Here is a 19,361-nt window from a genome sequence, read left to right as displayed (position 1 = left end):
TGGCGAGAAAGCAAAGACTCTGCTACCGACGATAGGCGCCAGAAAAATATCTTTGCCAGCACCTTTCTATTGACATTGAGAAGGCTGATGGGGCACCAGTTCTCAATTATCGAATGATCTTTACCTTTTGAAAGAAGAATCACAGCTGAGTGCCTCATGGAAGGGGAAAGCACCCCCTCAGCAAGACAACTGTCTACCAAGGGGCGTGGCTTGGCGCGCGGCAGAGATGGACGCTTAACACAGGAGCTCCGGTACCACAGCAGCCTAAGCCCGTCTCTTTACACCCAAAGCACCTAATAATGAGCAGGAGGAACCTTGGGACACCCCGCACGAGATCCCGCCGCTTAGCGGCAGCCTATAAAGGGAGAAACATCACGGATTTATTCCGAAATCCCCCGGCGGACCGGATCGGCATGTCGGAATCCAAGATGGCGACGCCGAATGTAGGAGAAGACTACAGTGAGAACTCCCAATCCACGGCGGATGACAATGGTAGGAGCACACCTCACCCCGATCTCCCCCTAAGCTACCCAGGCATGTCAGGCTTTGCAGCCGACATTAAGGCTACCTTCTCTGCAGCAATAACAGACCTAAAGTCCAGCATGCTGGTCCTCACGGACAAGATGGCCACTTCAGAATCTGCAGGCAAATGCAGGGACAAGGCGATACACCGCCTAGAAAGAGTGACCTCCACACAGTCCCAACACCTCATTGAAATTAATAAACAGTTGGAAGACTTAGACAACAGAGGAAGGAGGAATAATATTAGGGTTAGGGGGATCCCGGAGACTGTGGAGGTTGAACAAATAACTCCAGCAATACAGAGGGTCTTCAACAGCCTGCTGGAAAGACCGGAAGACACGGCCATAGAATTTGTGAGAGCACACAGAGCACTCAGAGCCAGAGGGCCTGATAACATGCCGCCACGTAATATCATATGCTGCTTGCAAAATTTTTCTCTAAAGGAGGACATTATACGCAAAGCATGCAGAAACGACCAGATCATCTTTAATGGTGAGACCATCATGCTTTTTCATGACGTCTCACAGATCACTCTAAAGAACCGCAGAGCTCTTCGGCCATTGCTTGACATACTAAGAAAGAAGGACATTCGCTACACATGTCGCTTCCCGTTTGCACTCCTTGTAAACCACAACGGTAGACAACATACGCTTCGTTCACCAGAAGATCTTCCGGATTTCTGTCAGGCACTTCAACTGGATATTGTAGAATTACCAGAATAGTACCAAGATTTCTTGCTGCCCCCTTTGGAGAGGTCACAACCCAGATCGCCTCTGCTTCCCCAGACAAGCGTCATCCAAAAAAGATGAAATCATCACACCCTGGTGGGTCTCAAGCAGGAACCCCTAACAACAGACCTCATTCCTCCAGTGGATGTGATGATGCTTGAAGGCCTCCCCCGTGACCACCACTTACCGTGCACGAATGTAAGTAACACTTATCCAGGACAATGCCTCTTCCGCTGGCCCTAAAGCACTTTACCACAAAGATTTTGAAATATACCCGACTGGAGTCGTTTTGAGGAACATGAACTATTCCCCACTTTGAACCCACTGCATTTTAAAAGTCTGTTTTACTGACTCTCCCAATACGGATTGAGATAATTCACTTTGGAACTATCACTCTTATCACTTCTACAGACTACTATTGACCATAATGACTATGAGCTAAGGTTTAACGAGTACCACAGCCGTAGGGATAGTAGTAGAAATAGGAGGACTTTAGTTCATAAAGACAGATTAACCTACATACAAAGAATTGCAGATTATATTGATATCAGGGATAAAAATTGGGAAATGACAACATTTTCGACCTTCCCTCGCCTACATCTCTGCATGAAGATAGCAAGTGACTGCCCCTGCTTGGAAAGGGGACTTGCGATTTCCATCCAGAACGGTGGCATTTCCATCTATGCTGAAGTTATCATTTTTTGTTCTTGTTTAGTTCTCCACTGTTAGAGTTTACAGTGTCCTTCGTTAGGCACCATAGGTGCATAGTTGACCAATAAGTGCTCCTTGGCAGGAGAAGGTTACCCTGAGAGGGAGCACTAACTTACTTACCTTGGACCCATTTTGGTAACCAGGGAGATTACAGTATCTCTTACTCTCTCTTTCTCTACTCTTTCTTATTCCCCCCTTATACTATACTCCATTAATTCTTTCTTTTTCACAAGTTTAACAAGATATATTGATTGAATGTAATATACGACAAAGATCCTAACGATGATTAAAGCTTTATTTCCAGATCCCGATTCACCAGCTCTCTCTGAGTCCACACGATGGCCTACTCATCCCTGGGACATGCACCCACAGTGATCTCTCACAACACAAAAGGTTTAAACATCCCTGAAAAACGCAATGCTCTCCTAAAAGAACTCAAAAAAGGTAAGCCCCGATTTGTATTTTTACAAGAGACACACTTCCAGATACAAAAGGTTCCCAAACGTACTGACTCCTTTTTCACGCAGGCATATCACGCAACCAATGACTTGGCCAAATCCAAGGGAGTATCTACACTTATTAGTAGAGATGCTTCCTTTGAAATCACAGACAAACTCACTGACCCAGAGGGCAGGTTCTTATTTCTGAAGGGTAATTGCTATGGTACACCCATTACGCTCGCTAATGTATATTTCCCCAACACAGCACATTTACCTTTCTGCAGACGCACACTTGACAAACTCCAAGAATTCAGCTCAGGATGCCTTATCCTAGGAGGAGATTTCAATGTACCATTGAACCCTCTAACTGATACATCTGCAGGCAAAACCTATATCACGTACAAAATCCTTAAGGGGGTCAAAACATTACTTCACTCCCTACAACTAGTCGACTCCTGGAGATTCATGCACCCTGATAAAGATTACACCTTCTACTCGATACCGCATAGTAGATACTTGAGAATAGACTACATCTTTATCTCACAAGGAGATCTAGACAAGATCTCGGATGCAAGTATAGGGATTCAAACACTATCAGTCCACGCCCCCACATCCCTAACTCTAAATTTATCAGAACCCCTTCCAAAAACTAATAGATAGAGAGTAAATTTTGCCCTACTGACGGACCCAATTTTACTACCTCAAATAACCACGTCGCTGAAAGACTACTTTATAAACAAAACCACCCCAGAGGTCAACCCCCTAACAATCTGGGAGGCCCATAAATGCACAATTAGAGGGGAATTCATTAGACTGGGATCCCAACGTAAAAAAGAAAGAGAAAAAAAAATCAAAAACCTGACGGAGAAAATCCGTTCCCCGGAAACCTTACATAAACAGTCCCTGACAGAACAATCTGCAACAGAACTTTTAGAAAACAGGAAAGGACTGCAAGAAATTTTTGATACGAGGTCTAAAAGATTTCTATTCTTTAAGAAAAAAATTTACTACGAACATGGTAACAAAACAGGCAAATTTTTAGCGAGAGCCCTGAAAAATGCAAGATTACAACAAAACATTTCAGGCATACGAACAAAGGAGGGAAAAATGGACATTACCACCAAACATATCGCACGCCATTTTCACGATTACTACACGGCCCTATACAATCTTCCCGGCTCACAAAAACCTAGTTCAACTCAGGGAACAAGGCAACAAATTATTCAACAATATTTAAAAGAATCCAATCTACCCACCCTGACTGCAGATGACATATCCCAACTAGAAAAACCTATAGAAGCCATATAAGAGTCCAGGACCAGATGGCTTCACAGCCATATACTATAAAACCTTCCAGACCACTTTGCTTAGGCCGCTGCTGAAAGCTCTGAATTACATGTCAAAACCCAGGGAGATTCCGCCATATTTCCTTGCGGCACACATTACAATCCTTCCCAAGCCAAACAAGGACCCAGCAGAATGTGCCAGCTACAGGCCAATATCATTGCTTAATCTAGATGTGAAATTGATGTCAAAAATAATAGCCAATAGGTTGAAGCCCCTGCTTCACAACCTGATAGGCTCTCTGAGCAAGCAGGTTTCATGCCGGGAAGAGATACCAGAGACAATGTTATAAAAGCTCTTAACTTGATATACGCTACCCGGGCGAGGAACATCAAGGGCCTTCTCCTATAGACCGATGCTGAGAAGGCCTTCGATCGTGTGGCCTGGGATTTTATGCTGGAGTCCTGCAGGTACATTGGCTTGGGAAACCATATGATGACATGGATCTCCACGCTTTATAAAAATCCTACTGCACAACTTAAGATTAATGGTTCTCTCTCAGAAACAGTAAATATTAATAATGGTACGAGACAGGGTTGTCCTCTCTCACCCTTTTTATTTATTCTAACACAAGGAGTTCAAGGTAGCGGCCTACGCGGATGACCTGTTATTTTTTATATCTAACCCCCACATCTCACTCCCCTCCTTAATGAAAGAATTCTCTTTATTTGGATATATTTCCAATCTAAAAATCAATTATTCCAAGTCCGAAGCAATGAACGTCTCCATCCCCACAAATAAAATGGAAAATATCAAATCCAACTGCCCCTTTAAGTGGGAAAGCTCAGCGCTTAAATATCTAGGGATATGGCTGACTTCCAAGCTCTCTCAAATTTATGAACGTAACTTTACTTCCCTGTTAAAAACGATCTGCACAGATCTTCAAAGCTGGCATCCAAAGGGTTTTTCTTGGTTCGGACGGGTTGCTATCTGTAAAATGACTATTCTACCAAGAGTCCTCTACTTATTTAGAAATTTACCAATAAAAATCCCCCAAACCTTTTTTAAAGCTCTAAATTCAACCCAAATTAAATTTATATGGGCCCACAAAAAAAAACAGAATCCGATTCACATTACTCACACAACCTAAAGAAAGAGGAGGGATGGGTATCCCAGATTTCCGCGCTTATTACTTAGCATCACATGTCACTAGGATAGTAGACTGGCATTGCCACCACAACATTAAAGATTGGGTAGAATTGGAGGAGGTGCTGAGCCATACCCCCATTAGGTACTCACCATGGATCCCTTGGACAAGTCACACGACAGACATGAAATCACATTCTCTTATAGGCACCACCTTAGCAATCATCCATAAACTAACTAATCTCGCAAACTTCTCCTCTCACCTAAGCCCACTCACCCCATTGCAGAATAACCCTGACTTTTTACCGGGAATGAGAAATCGTTTCTTATGGTCTAACAACACAAACAAACCTCTACTAGCTATGAACTGCTTCCACAACCAAGAATTCAGAGACTTTACTGACATGAAAGTAGAAAATGATCTCCCAGACTTGCCTTTGTGGACTTATTTTCAATGTTGTAGCTACCTTAACCAAACAGCGAAAAAAATTTACTTTAGTAGACCACTAACAGAATTAGAATCGGTTTGTAAGGCAGAGGAACCAATCCCCAAAGCGACTTCACTGGCATACAGATGGATTCAAGACGGAGGGATTGCAAATGGACATGGACTCAAGGAGAGCTGGTCGACAGCATTGGGTGTCTCACTGTCGGATGCACAATGGAGAAAAGCATGCATTTTTGCCCATAAATGCTCTCTGAGTACAAGAACTCAGGAAACAGCGTACAAACTGCTTACTCAATGGTACGCCACACCAGTAAAGTTACATTCTTGGTCTCCCGATTACCCAGACACATGTTGGCATTGCCATAATGAAAAGGGTACCTTATTACATATTTGGTGGCAATGCCCAGTGCTGAAAACTTACTGGTCAGAGGTCAGGGAGAAAATATTTCAGATCACAGAAACAACACTAACACTGGACGCAGCAGGATGTCTTTTCCATGTCACAGAATTTCCCATTAAGAAATACAAAAATTCTCTCTCCAAACACTTATTGAATGCTGCAAAAGCACTTATTCAACTTCACTGGAAATCCACAAAAATTCCAACAATTCGGGATTGGCTTGGTAAAGTATCCGAAATATGTGAGATGGAGGAGACCATTGCCCAGGCAGGAGAAAATGTAGAACGCTTCCACAAGACGTGGACACCCTGGTTTCTATACAAATATTCTCAGGCATACTCAGATTTCTTAAATTCACGCTAAGGATGTTTGAACCTTCTAGCTGGATCAACCACAGAAGAGTTACTTTCTCAATGGGTTTTCGTGTTATTCTTCACCACTATTTGAACGAATGCTATGATAAAACTAAATCTGGAAAATGACTAATAAAAATGATGATCTATGGGTTTAAACCCAATTCATTATCTGTGCTCTACTGATTTCTTCCTATTCTTTCTATCTTCAAACTATTTTTCTTTTCTCGAAGATAATCTGCATAATACGAAGTTTCAGGACACATATTAAATATATTAACATTCATAGACGCTAGATTCCGCAGTAGATAAAACTTAACTGAACAAATATTGTTACAGCTAATTTTACTCATATGTATATTCTATCTATGTTTTTTCATTATGTGAAGCTGCGACTCCATAGTTGCATTTCTCTCACTTCAATAAACTTTGATGTTAAAAAAAAAAAAAAAACCTCTACCAAATGTGGGGCCAGAATAGACGTAAAGGCTTTGTAAACCCCAACCGTCAAGCCATCCGGTCCATGTGACTTTTTGATGACAAGCTTTTCAGTTGCTCTCATCACCTCTTCCACTGTGATCTCCTCTGTCAAATTCATACATACATTCATTCATGGGACATATCCATCATTTAGACCTGGAGTAGAGTCCAGAAAGCTTCCCATAGTCCCTCTTCAGAACCAAAGAGGCATGTCGGTCATATTGACACTTCCTGAGAAGGAGTTTCACTTCGGAGATTGTCCCAGGATCTCCTCCTCTCAAGACAAGAATATCCAGCTTCCTCCGTAAACGTTGGTAGGTCATGTATTTATTAAACTGTTTTCTATTGGCTAGGCCCCTGAAGAATCCAGCGATCCACTTTTTGGTCAACTCCCACCACTCAGCCTTGCTGCTACAAAAGTCCAGGATGGTCACCAGAGCCTGAAAGAATTCCTCAAAGGATTGTCTAACATGTTCTTCCTTGAGTAGAGTCAAATTCAATCTCCAGATGCCCTTACCCCTCTGAGGGGCGTCTGAAGCATTCAAGACTACAGATAGCATACAGTGATCAGAGAACTCTACTGCCTGCACCACTGGTGGTGAAAAAGCAGAGGTCTCCTTAAAAAAAAACTATCTATCCTACTCTGACTACTACCTCGATGAAAGGTGAATCCGGTGTCATCCGGGGAGGTGCTTAATGTGCACGTCCACAAGACCAGCATCCCTAACCATACTATTTAAAAAAACGCTATCATATCCCAGCTTCTCTTTGAAGTCCTTCCTGTCCTTGGGCCAAGTTACTGTATTAAAGTCACCTCCAAAGACCACTTGCTGGGATGTAAAAAGAAATCGCTTGATCCTTGTAAAAATGCATTTCCTGTCCCACTTTGTGTGCAGGCCCATAAACATTAATTAGACGCAGGTCCTGCTCTCCCACAAGGACGTCTAAGACCATACATCTCCCAATCTCAATAACCTCAATAACCCGCCGGACAGTTACCATGCCGGTTTTAAACAACACCGCCACACTGCCGTAATGCTCGGCCGCAAGAGACCAGTAAGATGGACCATACCTCCACTCTCTCTTGGCCATATGAATATCTGCCAAGGAGGTGAGCCTAGTCTCTTGCAAAAATAAAATTTCAGCATCTAATTGGTTGAACAAAGAAGGCCATAGAACAAGCTCTTACTGACTTAATGCTGGCGATCATTATTGTCACCACCATTTGGATTATTTGGTTTATTTCTTCTTTGCTCCCCTTTGCTGCTCATCACCAGAAGCCACTCTCTTTCTCGAGGCCACATTCAACTCCATTTCTGAATCTGAACGTTGCTCAGATGAAGCCCCAGATGAGGAAATATGTAACTTAGAGGCCCTATGATGGTTGGAGACAGGCACTGGAGCTTCCCGTCCCCATTCCGTCCTCACCGCCTGCCTTTTCCGCCGCCCAACCTTCCTTCTCTCCTCCAGGTACTGCAGGTCAACTTCAGAGATGCTCTCATTTTTTCTTTGAAACCTTCACAGAAGACATCTTTACAGAGGAAGAAGAAGCACCCTTTTTAGTACTCCCTACCACTCCTGGTGGGGGGGGGCTTCCATTAAGTCAGACTTAGGAGAGGTAGACTCATGGGGGCTGACTGACTCGGGGGGCACAGACTTGGAAGGTTCTGACACAAGAGGAGTGGGTACAGTAGGCTGGGGAGACACAGAGACAGAAGGAATACTTACAGACACAGGAGGGGTGGCCACAGGAATTTTGGAGGGATCCTGAACAGGACCAGGGGAGTCGGTCACTGCAGAGGAGGATGGTACACCAGGGGCCTCACCCTTGAGGCAGGACAGGTTGGAGGGTGAGGCCCATGGTGTACCATCCTTTGCCATATTGTGCCAGGCCTCAGGACATCTGCTGTAGAGGTGTCTAAGGTGCTGGCACAGGTTGCACCTTATCCTCTCGGTGCAGTCCTTAGCCACATGACCCTGAACCCGACACACTGAACATATCAAGGCTGAACAGGAGGAGTTTAAATGCCCTTTTCTCCATAGTGGTGACACAGCTTCGGCTTATCAGGGTAGATTATAGTCATCATATCCCTCCCTATAAAAGCTGAGGAGGACAGGTGATAGACAACATTCCCATCCCTGGCTAACCTGACTGTTTCCGACCAACCCTCAGTCCAGATGTTACGTTCATCAACGATTTTATTGGGCTTAGTCAAAACCTCACCATAATTCCTTAACCAGATCTCTAGATCCCAAGCAGGAACACTCTCATTAGTGAGAATAATTGTGATCTTTTTCACTGCTGACCTTTGTAAAACTGCAACTGGGGCAAGACCTTCCCATTCAGGTCTTGACCTGCACCGAGCCTCATATCGCTCCCAGAACAGGTCAAGACCCTCTGTCCTGGCAAAGCTAATAGTATATTCCCGACTCCCAGCTACATGTATTAGGGCATGCAGATCGTTGTCCCCAAAACCCATCTCCAAAATCATGTCCACCACCGCACGCCATGCTGGCGCGATTGCACCACTTAACCATTTAAGAATGACTACATTTCGTCTCAGACCCCCAGCAGTGGAGGGGACCCAAGACCAGATTCTGGAGTGCTCAAAGTGGTAGCTTGTAGGGGGAAAACCCACTTGAAAGTGGAGTTACCAAGAGCACAGTGTACCACCTGAGCAAATGTAGGCTTATCAGGGCCATTGATGTCACAGTAGTCTATATATTATCATTAATTGCTTTGACTGAGCTGGGAGGATTGTCCATCACACTTGTACTGGGATGATTGCTATCAGTCACACACACATTCAATTTCCCATCAGGAATAGGGATGAGCTTCGAGTTCGAGTCGAACTCATGTTCGACTCGAACATCGGCTGTTCGTAAGTTCGCTGAACAGCCAACAATTTGGTGTGTTCGCGGCAAATTCACCCTTTAAAAGTCTATTGGAGAAATCAAAAGTGCTAATTTTAAAGGCTTATATACAAGTTATTGTCATAAAAAGTGTTTGCGGACCCGGGTCCTGCCCCAGGGGACATGGATCAATGCAAAAAAATGTTTAAAAAACGGCAGTTTTTTCAGGAGCAGTGATTTTAATAATGCTTAAAGTCAAACAATAAAAGTGTAATATCCCTTTAAATTTCGTACCTGGGGGGTGTCTATAGTATGCCTGTAAAGGGGCGCATGTTTCCCATGTTTAGAACAGTCTGACAGCAAAATGACATTTCAAAGGAAAAAAGTCATTTAAAACTACTCGCGGCTATTGCATTGCCGGTCCGACAATACACATAAAAGGTCATTGATAAAAACGGCATGGGAAATCCCCACAGGGGAACCCTGAACCAAAATTTTAAAAAAATGACGTGGGGTCCCCCTAAATTCCATACCAGGCCCTTCAGGTCTGGTATGGATTTTAAGGGGAACCCCGCGCCAAAATAAAAAAAACGGCGTGGGGTCCCCTCAAAAATCCATACCAGACCCTTATCTGAGCACACAACCTGGCAGGCCGCAGGAAAAGAGGGGGGGATGAGAGAGCGCCCCCCCTCCTGAACTGTACCAGGCCACATGCCCTCAACATTGGGAGGGTGCTTTTGGGGTAGCCCCCCAAAACACCTTGTCCCCATGTTGATGAGGACAAGGGCCTCATCCCCACAACCCTGGCCGGTGATTGTGGGGGTCTGCGGGTGGGGGGCTTATCGGAATCTGGAAGCCCACTTTAACAAGGGGACCCCCAGTTCCCGTCCCCCCCTGTGTGAAATGGTAAGGGGGTACTTACCCCTACCATTTCACTAAAAAACTGTCAAAAATGTTAAAAATGACAAGAGACAGTTTTTGACAATTCCTTTATTTAAATGCTTCTTCTTTCTTCTATCTTCCTTCATCTTCTTCTGGTTCTTCTTCTTCTGGTTCTTCTGGTTCTTCTGGTTCTTCCTCCGGTGTTCTCGTCCAGCATCTCCTCCGCGGCGTCTTCTATCTTCTTCCCCTCAGGCTGCTCCGCACCCATGGCATGGGGGGAGGCTCCCGCTCTTCTCTTCATCTTCTTCTCTTCTTCATCTTCTTCTCTTCTTCTCTTCTTCTCTTCTTCTCTTCTTCATCTTCTTCTCCGGGCCGCTCCGCATCCATGCTGGCATGGAGGGAGGCTCCTGCTGTGTGACGTGTCTCCTCTTCTGACAGCTCTTAAATAATGGGGGGGCGGGGCCACCCGGTGACCCCGCCCCCCCTCTGACGCACGGTGACTTGACGGAACTTCCCTGTGACGTCATGGGGAATACCACAGGGAAGTCCCGTCATGTCCCGTGCGTCAGGGGGGGCGGGGTCACCAGGTAGCCCCACCCCCGTTATTTAAGAACCGTCAGAAGAGGAGACGCGTCACACAGCGGGAGCCTCCCTCCATGCCAGCATGGATGCGGAGCGGCCCGGAGAAGAAGATGAAGAAGAAAAGAAGAGAAGAAGATGAAGAAGAGAAGAAGATGAAGAGAAGAGCGGGAGCCTCCCCCCATGCCATGGGTGCGGAGCGGCCCGAGGAGAAGAAGATAGAAGACGCCGCGGAGGAGATGCTGGACGAGAACACCGGAGTAAGAACCAGAAGAGCCAGAAGAAGAAGAAGAAGAAGATGAAGGAAGATAGAAGAAAGAAGAAGCATTTAAATAAAGGAATTGTCAAAAACTGTCTCTTGTCATTTTTAACATTTTTGACAGTTTTTTAGTGAAATGGTAGGGGTAAGTACCCCCGAGTCCCCCGAGCCCCCCGAGCCCCCGCCCGCAGACCCCCACAACCACCGGCCAGGGTTGTGGGGATGAGGCCCTTGTCCTCATCAACATGGGGACAGGGTGTTTTGGGGGTACCCCAAAGCACCCTCCCAATGTTGAGGGCATGTGGCCTGGTACTGTTCAGGAGGGGGGGTGCTCTCTCGTCCCCCCCTCTTTTCCTGTGGCCTGCCAGGTTGCGTGCTTGGATAAGGGTCTGGTATGGATTTTTGGGGGGACCCCATGCCATTTTTTTTTTTACGTTTTGGCCGGGGTTCCCCTTAATATCCATACCAGACCTGAAGGGCCTGGTATGGAATTTAGGGGGACCCCCACGTCATTTTTTTTTTAAATTTTGGTTCGGGGTTCCCCTGTGGGAAGTCCCGTCAAGTCACCGTGCATCAGAGGGGGGGCGGTGTCACCGGGTGGCCCCGCCCCCCATTATTTAAGAACCGTCAGAAGAGGAGAAGCGTCACACAGCGGGAGCCTCCCTCCATGCCATCATGGATGCGGAGCGGCCCCAGGAGAAGAAGGGAAGAAGATGCCAACGCCGTGGAGGAGATGCTGGATGAGAACACCGGAGGAAGAACCAGAAGAACCAGAAGAAGAAGAAGATGGAGGAAGAAACCGAAGGAAGATAGAAGATAGAAGAAAGAAGAAAGAAGATAGAAGAAAGAAGAAGCATTTAAATAAAGGAATTGTCAAAAACTGTCTCTTGTCATTTTTAACATTTTTGACAGTTTTTTAGTGACATGGTACTTACCATTTCACCCAGGGGGGAGGGCCAGGATCTGGGGGTCCCCTTGTTAAAGGGGGCTTCCAGATTCCGATAAGCCCCCTGCCCGCAGATCCCCACAACCACCCGCCAGGGTTGTGGGGATGAGGCCCTTGTCCTCATCAACATGGGGACAAGGTGTGTTGGGGGGCTACCCCAAAGCACCCTCCCAATGTTGAGGGCATGTGGCCTGATACGGTTCAGGAGGGGGGGCGCTCTCTCATCCCCCCCTCTTTTCCTGCGGCCTGCCAGGTTGCGTGCTCGGATAAGGGTGTGGTATGGATTTTTAGGGGGACCCCACAACATTTTTTTTTTTTATTTTGGTGCGGGGTTCCCCTTAAAATCCATACCAGACCTGAAGGGTCTGGTATAGATTTTGAGGGGGACCCCACGCTATTTTTTTAAATTTTGGTTTGGGGTTCCCCTGTGGGGAATTCCCATGCCATTTTTATCAATGAACTTCTATGTGTATTGTCGGCCCGGCAATTCATTAATAGCCGCGAGTAGTTTTAAATGACTTTTTTTCCTTTGAAATGTCATTTTGCTGTCAGACTGTTCTAAACACAGGAAACATGCGCCCCTTTACAGGCATACTATAGACACCCCCCAGGTACGAAATTTAAAGGGATATTACACTTCTATTGTTTCACTTTAAGCATTATTAAAATCACTGCTCCCGAAAAACAGACGTTTTTAAAACTTTTTTTGCGTTGATCCATAGTCCCCAAACCCTTTTTATGACAATAACTTGCATATAAGCCTTTAAAATTAGCACTTTTGATTATTCATGTTCGCGTCCCATAGACTTTAATGGTGTTCGAACACATTTTTTGCCTGTTCGCATGTTCTGGTGCGAACCGAACAGGGGGGGTGTTCAGCTCATCCCTACGGCGCAGTACCCCTGTGGGGGTGAGTGCATTCACATTAGGAGCACGAATAAGGAGCACCATCACCAGCTGTCACCTAAATAAGAAGTTTTTTTCCAAAATAACATCATTTTTCAGCAAGCACTGGACTTTTTTCTTGAGCACAAGCCACTTTGTAATTGTGTATAGCGCATTAGTTAGCACTGGACACTTTCTAAGCACTAGTCACTTTTTTGCATATATTACTAAGCTATTACTAAAGTATATGTTTTATTTCTTATCTTTTAGAGAATGTATTACCCAATATATCGCACATACTAAATTTGGTTAACATTTTGGCACGCTAATCACATTAGTGGTACCAGCTTATATTCCAGTTCACAGGAATTAATATTTCAAAAGGTATACTTTTTATTAATCCATACCAATCTAGCACAGTGGCTGCCAGAGGGTGTAACACATCATGTAAACTTTTGTTTATACCAGGACACAACCAGTTCTAGTGTATATATATATATATATATATATATATATTTTTTTTTTTTCAAAGACACCCGCAGTTTACCGGTTTACCCTTCCTGTCTAACCACATTGGTTTGCCATTATCACAGTTGTGCAGAGGTTGACAGAGGGTGTAACACAACCCAAACACTTTTTTTCTATATTAGCACACAGCCAGATTTCAGACACATGTAATTTTCCTTATTTTCAAACAGTGTCACATTTATACACCAGCTTTTATTCAAAGTTCTAACATTGGTTTTACACAGAGGATATAGCACCATTATATGAAAGCCATCATTTAGGTTCCCTGTATTTAATGCACCCCTCCATATGAAATATGGACTTGGCCATTAGGGGGTAATACATCCTAATACTATTTTACCAGGTACCGCACCCTGTGGGGGGGTATATGCACATTGACGTTGATGTTCACTTATGTACTCCTCTTTCTAATTAGGACGTAGCCATCAGAGGGTAACATATCTGCATAGTGTTTCATAAGGCACTGCACCCTGCAGAGGGTATATATATATATATATATATATTGAGATACCTTCTGCTGTAAATTTACTACCTATACAGTAACATTTCAGTATTTTTTTTATTTACTCCCTCACATACACACACCTGGGTCTAGAAGACTGCAGAGGGTGCAACACAGCAGTTTTATCACAACACATGTTTTTTCTTTAATCAGAACAGCTCCACCCCTACATCCTCTCTTATATAAGCCCTCACGCTGCTTTCACAAACACTTCAGTTCCGTTCTCAGTTTATAGAGCTTGTCTCTCTCCCTATTCAGGACTTTAATCCCGGCCACCACTCGCTCCCGAATGGCCTCTGAGCCTTCAATAGCACACTTGAAATGAAGTCTGGACCTTTTTATCTGCTCCTTGTGAATAGGATAATGAGGGAATAACACACACCTGGCCATGGAACAGCTGAGCCGCCAATTACCCCATTACTTTTGGTCACTTAAAAAGTGGGAGGCACATACAGTTCCAATAAAAAGTATGTGAACCCTTTTGGAATGATATGGATTTCTGCGCAAATTGGTCATAAAATGTGATCTGATCTTCATCTAAGTCACAACAATAGACAATCACAGTCTGCTTAAACTAATAACACACAAAGAATTAAATGTTACCATGTTTTTATTGAACACACCATGTAAACATTCACAATGCAGGTGGAAAAAGTATGTCAACCCCTAGACTAATGAGATCTCCAAGAGCTAATTGGAGTGAGGTGTCAGCCAACTGGAGTCCAATCAATGAGACGAGATTGGAGGTGTTGGTTACAGTTGCCCTGCCCTATAAAAAACACACACCAGTTCTGGGTTTGCTTTTCACAAGAAGTATTGCCTGATGTGAATGATGATTCGCACAAAAGAGCTATCAGAAGACCTACGATTAAGAATTGTTGACTTGCATAAAGCTGGAAAGGGTTATAAAAGTATCTCCAAAAGCCTTGCTGTTCATCAGTCCACGGTGAGACAAATTGCCTATAAATGGAGAAAGTTCAGCACTGCTGCTACTCTCCCTAGGAGTGGGCGTCCTGTAAAGATGACTGCAAGAGCACTGCGCAGACTGCTCAATGAGGTGAAGAAGAATCCTAGAGTGTCAGCTAAAGACTTACAAAAATCTCTGGCATATGCTAACATCCCTGTTAGCGATTCTATGGTACGTTAAACACTAAACAAGAAGGGATTTCATGGGAGGATACCACAGAGGAAGCCACTGCTGTCCAAAAAAAACATTGCCTCACTTTTACAGTTTGCACAAGAGCACCTGGATTTTCCACAGCAGTACTGGCAAAATATTCTGTGGACAGATGAAACCAAAGTTGAGTTGTTTGGAAGAAACACACAACACTATGTGTGGAGAAAAAGAGGCACAGCAGACCAACATCAAAACCTCATCCCAACTGTGAAGTATGGTGGTGGGGGCATCATGGTTTGGGGTTGCTTTGCTGCATCAGGGCCTGGACGGATTGCTATCATCGAAGGAAAAATGAATTCCCAAGTTTATCAAGACATTTTGCAGGAGAACTTAAGGCCATTTGTCCACCAGCTGAAGCTCAACAGAAAATGGGTGTTGCAACAGGACAATGACCCAAAGCATAGAAGTAAATCAACAACAGAATGGCTTAAACAGAAGAAAATACGCCTTCTGAAGTGGCCCAGTCAGAGTCCTGACCCCAACCCGATTGAGATGCTGTGGCATGACCTCGAAAAAGCAATTCACACCAGACATCCCAAGAATATTGCTGAACTGAAACAGTTCTGTAAAGAGGAATGGTCAAGAATTACTCCTGACCGTTGTGCACGTCTGATCTGCAACTACAGGAAACGTTTGGTTGAAGTTATTGCTGCCAAACCAGTTATTAAATCCAAGGGTTCACATACTTTTTCCACCTGTACTGTGAATGTTTACATGGTGAGTTCAATAAAAACATGGTAACATTTAATTATTTGTGTGTTATTAGTTTAAGCAGAATGTGATTGTCTATTGTTGTGACTTAGATGAAAATCAGATCACATTTTATGACCAATTTGTGCAGAAATCCATATCATTCCAAAAGGGTTCACATACTTTTTATTGCAACTGTATACAGACTGTTGTAATTCCTACACCATTCACCTGATTTAGATGTAAATACCCTCAAATTAAAGCTGAAAGTCTGCAGCTAAAGCTTGTTTGTTTCATTTCAAATCCATTGTAGTGGTGTATAGAGCTAAAAAGATTAGAATTGTGTCCATGTCACAATATTTATGGACCTGACTGTAAGCTGAGGTCACATGTCACTGGGGGGAGGTTTTCGGCCAGGAGAAGTGAATAATGGAATACTAGGCAGCTGGAGGAGGGCGCCCCGATCTGGGGGGGTCCTTACATGGTCATGGATGAAGTCCTCATCTTTACACGATCATTGATGAGGAGTCCTGCAACAGATGAGAGACTGTGGGGAATAGTGTCAGGTCGCTGCAGCCTGCAGGCTCAGGATTTGCAAGCCGGACTAGCTGGGAGCAGTAGTCCACCAACTATCTCATGCTACTAAATTACTAGGCCGCCAGGGAGAGGTATCGCAGGACCTCTGGCCTAGTAACAGCATCCAAGTACAGCCAGCAAATGGGGTTATTCAGAGTGATCCCTTTTGTCATATTGAAGATGATGGGACGGGAACCTAATAGTTTTACAGTGGACGTTTGTGCAGGAGGAGAGAAGACCTGGGAGTAACAGTCTGCAGGAGAGGAGGAGTAATAGTCTGCATGGTGTTATGCAGGAGAGAGACTGTAAATGTTAGAAGTACATCAGATCTTCAAAGCCGAATCAATTCATTAATGTTCACTAATAGGGATGAGCCCGATCATCGGGTGTTCGCCTGTTTGCCAAATAGCGAACAATTTGGGGTGTTCGCAGAAAATTAAAAAGCCGCGGAACACCTTTTAAAAGTCTATGGGGGGAAATCAAAAGTGCTAATTTCAAAGGCTAATTTGCATGGTATTGTCATAACAAGTATTTGGGGACCCAGGTCCTGCCCCAGGGGACATGTATCAATGCAAAAAAAAGTTTTAAAAACGTCAGTTTTTTTGGGAGCAGTGATTTTAATAATGCTTAAAGTGAAACAATAAAAGTGAAATATTCCTTTAAATTTCATACCTGGGGGGTGTCTCTAGTATGCCTGTAAAGTGGCGCATGTTTCCTGTGTTTAGAACAATACCACAGCAAAATGACATTTCTAAAAGAAAAAAGTCGTTTAAAACTGCTCATGGCTATAATGAATTGTCGGGTCCCGCAATACAATAAAAGTCATTGAAAAAAATGGCATGGGTCCCCCACCCAGTCCATTACCAGGCCCTTTGGGTAATATACTATGAAAATGCAGAATTTAAGACCTGACGTTTCTCCTATCCCACTGACTTGTATTGTTATAAGGAGAACACAGAGTTGTGAGTACAAGATATATTCATTTCTTCTACCATATGTGCTTTATTGTTGCTATGCCAAACCAGCTAATGTAAATGTTAAAAATGTCATTTAAATTACCACAATACTGATATACCCCTTTTTCTTTAATAGAAAAAGAACAGCATGCTTTCATGTAATCCCTGAAGAAGGAAATATATACGTCAAAAAAATTTCACCCCCCCTCGTTTTCTGAAACATGTTGGGAATCTTGGTTTACACACCACATTGACTTAAACGTTCAGTCTGGACCTGTGGTGTGTTCCAAATACAGCAGCTGTTTTCACTATTTGCTATGCGTTTCACTCATTGTTTTTAGGTGATTTTTGTATATACATATATTGTTGTCAATTTTTGTACTAATAAAATTTATAGATTTTTTTATATACCGTACCCTATACTCTTATTTGGTGTACCTTGTTGTAAATTCTCTCTTTGTCCGCAATATCCCTGGGGCACTCCTTCCAAACATATTTTTAATTGGAATGTGACATAGAGTGTTGGGTCTTCCAAATATTCCCGGTTAGTTTCCTCTTCTTTTCGTTTTGTTATTGACACTGCTGCGGCGCAAGCCCCGATTACAATGACGGATGTTATGACCGCCATCACCTCTTTAGCAAATGGAAAAGCTCCATGCCCTTGTCGGGTATACGTCAGAGTTTTACAAATCTGTCGACTACCACCATCAGATCGACCCTTGTCTCCAGTCGTCTACCAGTCAATTATGTATGGGGGACAATATCTCCCCTCTGGCTTCCAAGCCCATATCAAATTAATTCCTCAGAAAGGCAAAGACCCTACGGAGCCAGATTCCTACTGCCAGATATGCTAAACCTAGATTCTAAAATATTATCCAAGATCATAGCCAAAAGGCTAGCCTTAATTATGCCCACCCTGATTCATCCCTCTCAAGTTGGCTTCACCCTAGGGTGTTCGGCCACCTCTAATATTCAATAGGTCCTTACTGCTCTAGAGCAGGCCAGGGCTGATCCCTCCAGTAACCTAGACATTATCACCATGGATGCTGAGAAAGGTTTTGATAACGTGAGCTTTCACTGTCTCCGATTAGTCCTACAGAGTTTTGGCTTTTCTGGCTCCTTTCTCCATCTTATCTGTACTATGTATTCCTCCACTTTATCAAATGTGATCACTGCAGGGCACAGCTCAAACAATATTCCTCTCCACAAAAAGTACAAAACAGGGGTGCCCCTTATCCCCACTGTTATTCAATTTAGCTCTCAAGGCCCTGTCATGCTATCTTTTATTTAACTCACACCTCCACGGTGTTATGGTAGACCATCAAGAGCTGCACATGGCTCTATTCACCGATGATATCCTGATATTCACCTCTAACCCCAAGTTGGACACGCCCTATATTCTGGAGCTATTCACCTGGTTCAGGGTTAAGAAGCAATTTCTCCAAGAGTGAATTCTTACTGCTGTTTCATGCACGTCCTCCCCCCTGGACAGCCAACAAAATTTTTACCATAGCCAGATCTCACATAACCTATCTGGGGATTAAAATAGGAAAATTGCCCTTTTCCCTTTATCATCTAAATTACCCTCTGATCATTTCTAAAATTGTTGGGGAACTGTAAACGTTGGCCGACCTCCCTCTCAACTTCCTTGGAAAAAGCCAGCTATTCAAAATGGTTAGTTTCCTATCCGCTCCAGACCATTCGTCTCCTACTACGACATAAAGACCTCCAGAAACTCCACAAGTTCCTACCCACCTTCTTATCGCTTGGTCGGCACCCACGTGTTTCCCTCCAAAAACTCTCCCATGACGCGAGGGAGGTCAACATCAGTCTACAACCTCTCTTGTCTACATCTCCAGTCTATAGCCTATCTAACCAAACCCTTGCTGTCTGGCCCATCCTCCTCCTGGAAAAAGGACCTCCATTCCACAGAATCATTAGAATGTATATTAAGCGGCTACAACACCACTTGTGCTTTCATCACCAATGGGTTCTGAAGGGAGTAGCAATTCAAAA

The sequence above is a fragment of the Aquarana catesbeiana genome, linkage group LG01, assembly GCF_042186555.1.
Source record: "Aquarana catesbeiana isolate 2022-GZ linkage group LG01, ASM4218655v1, whole genome shotgun sequence".
Classification (NCBI taxonomy): Eukaryota; Metazoa; Chordata; class Amphibia; order Anura; family Ranidae; genus Aquarana; species Aquarana catesbeiana.
This window is presented reverse-complemented; position numbering follows the sequence as displayed.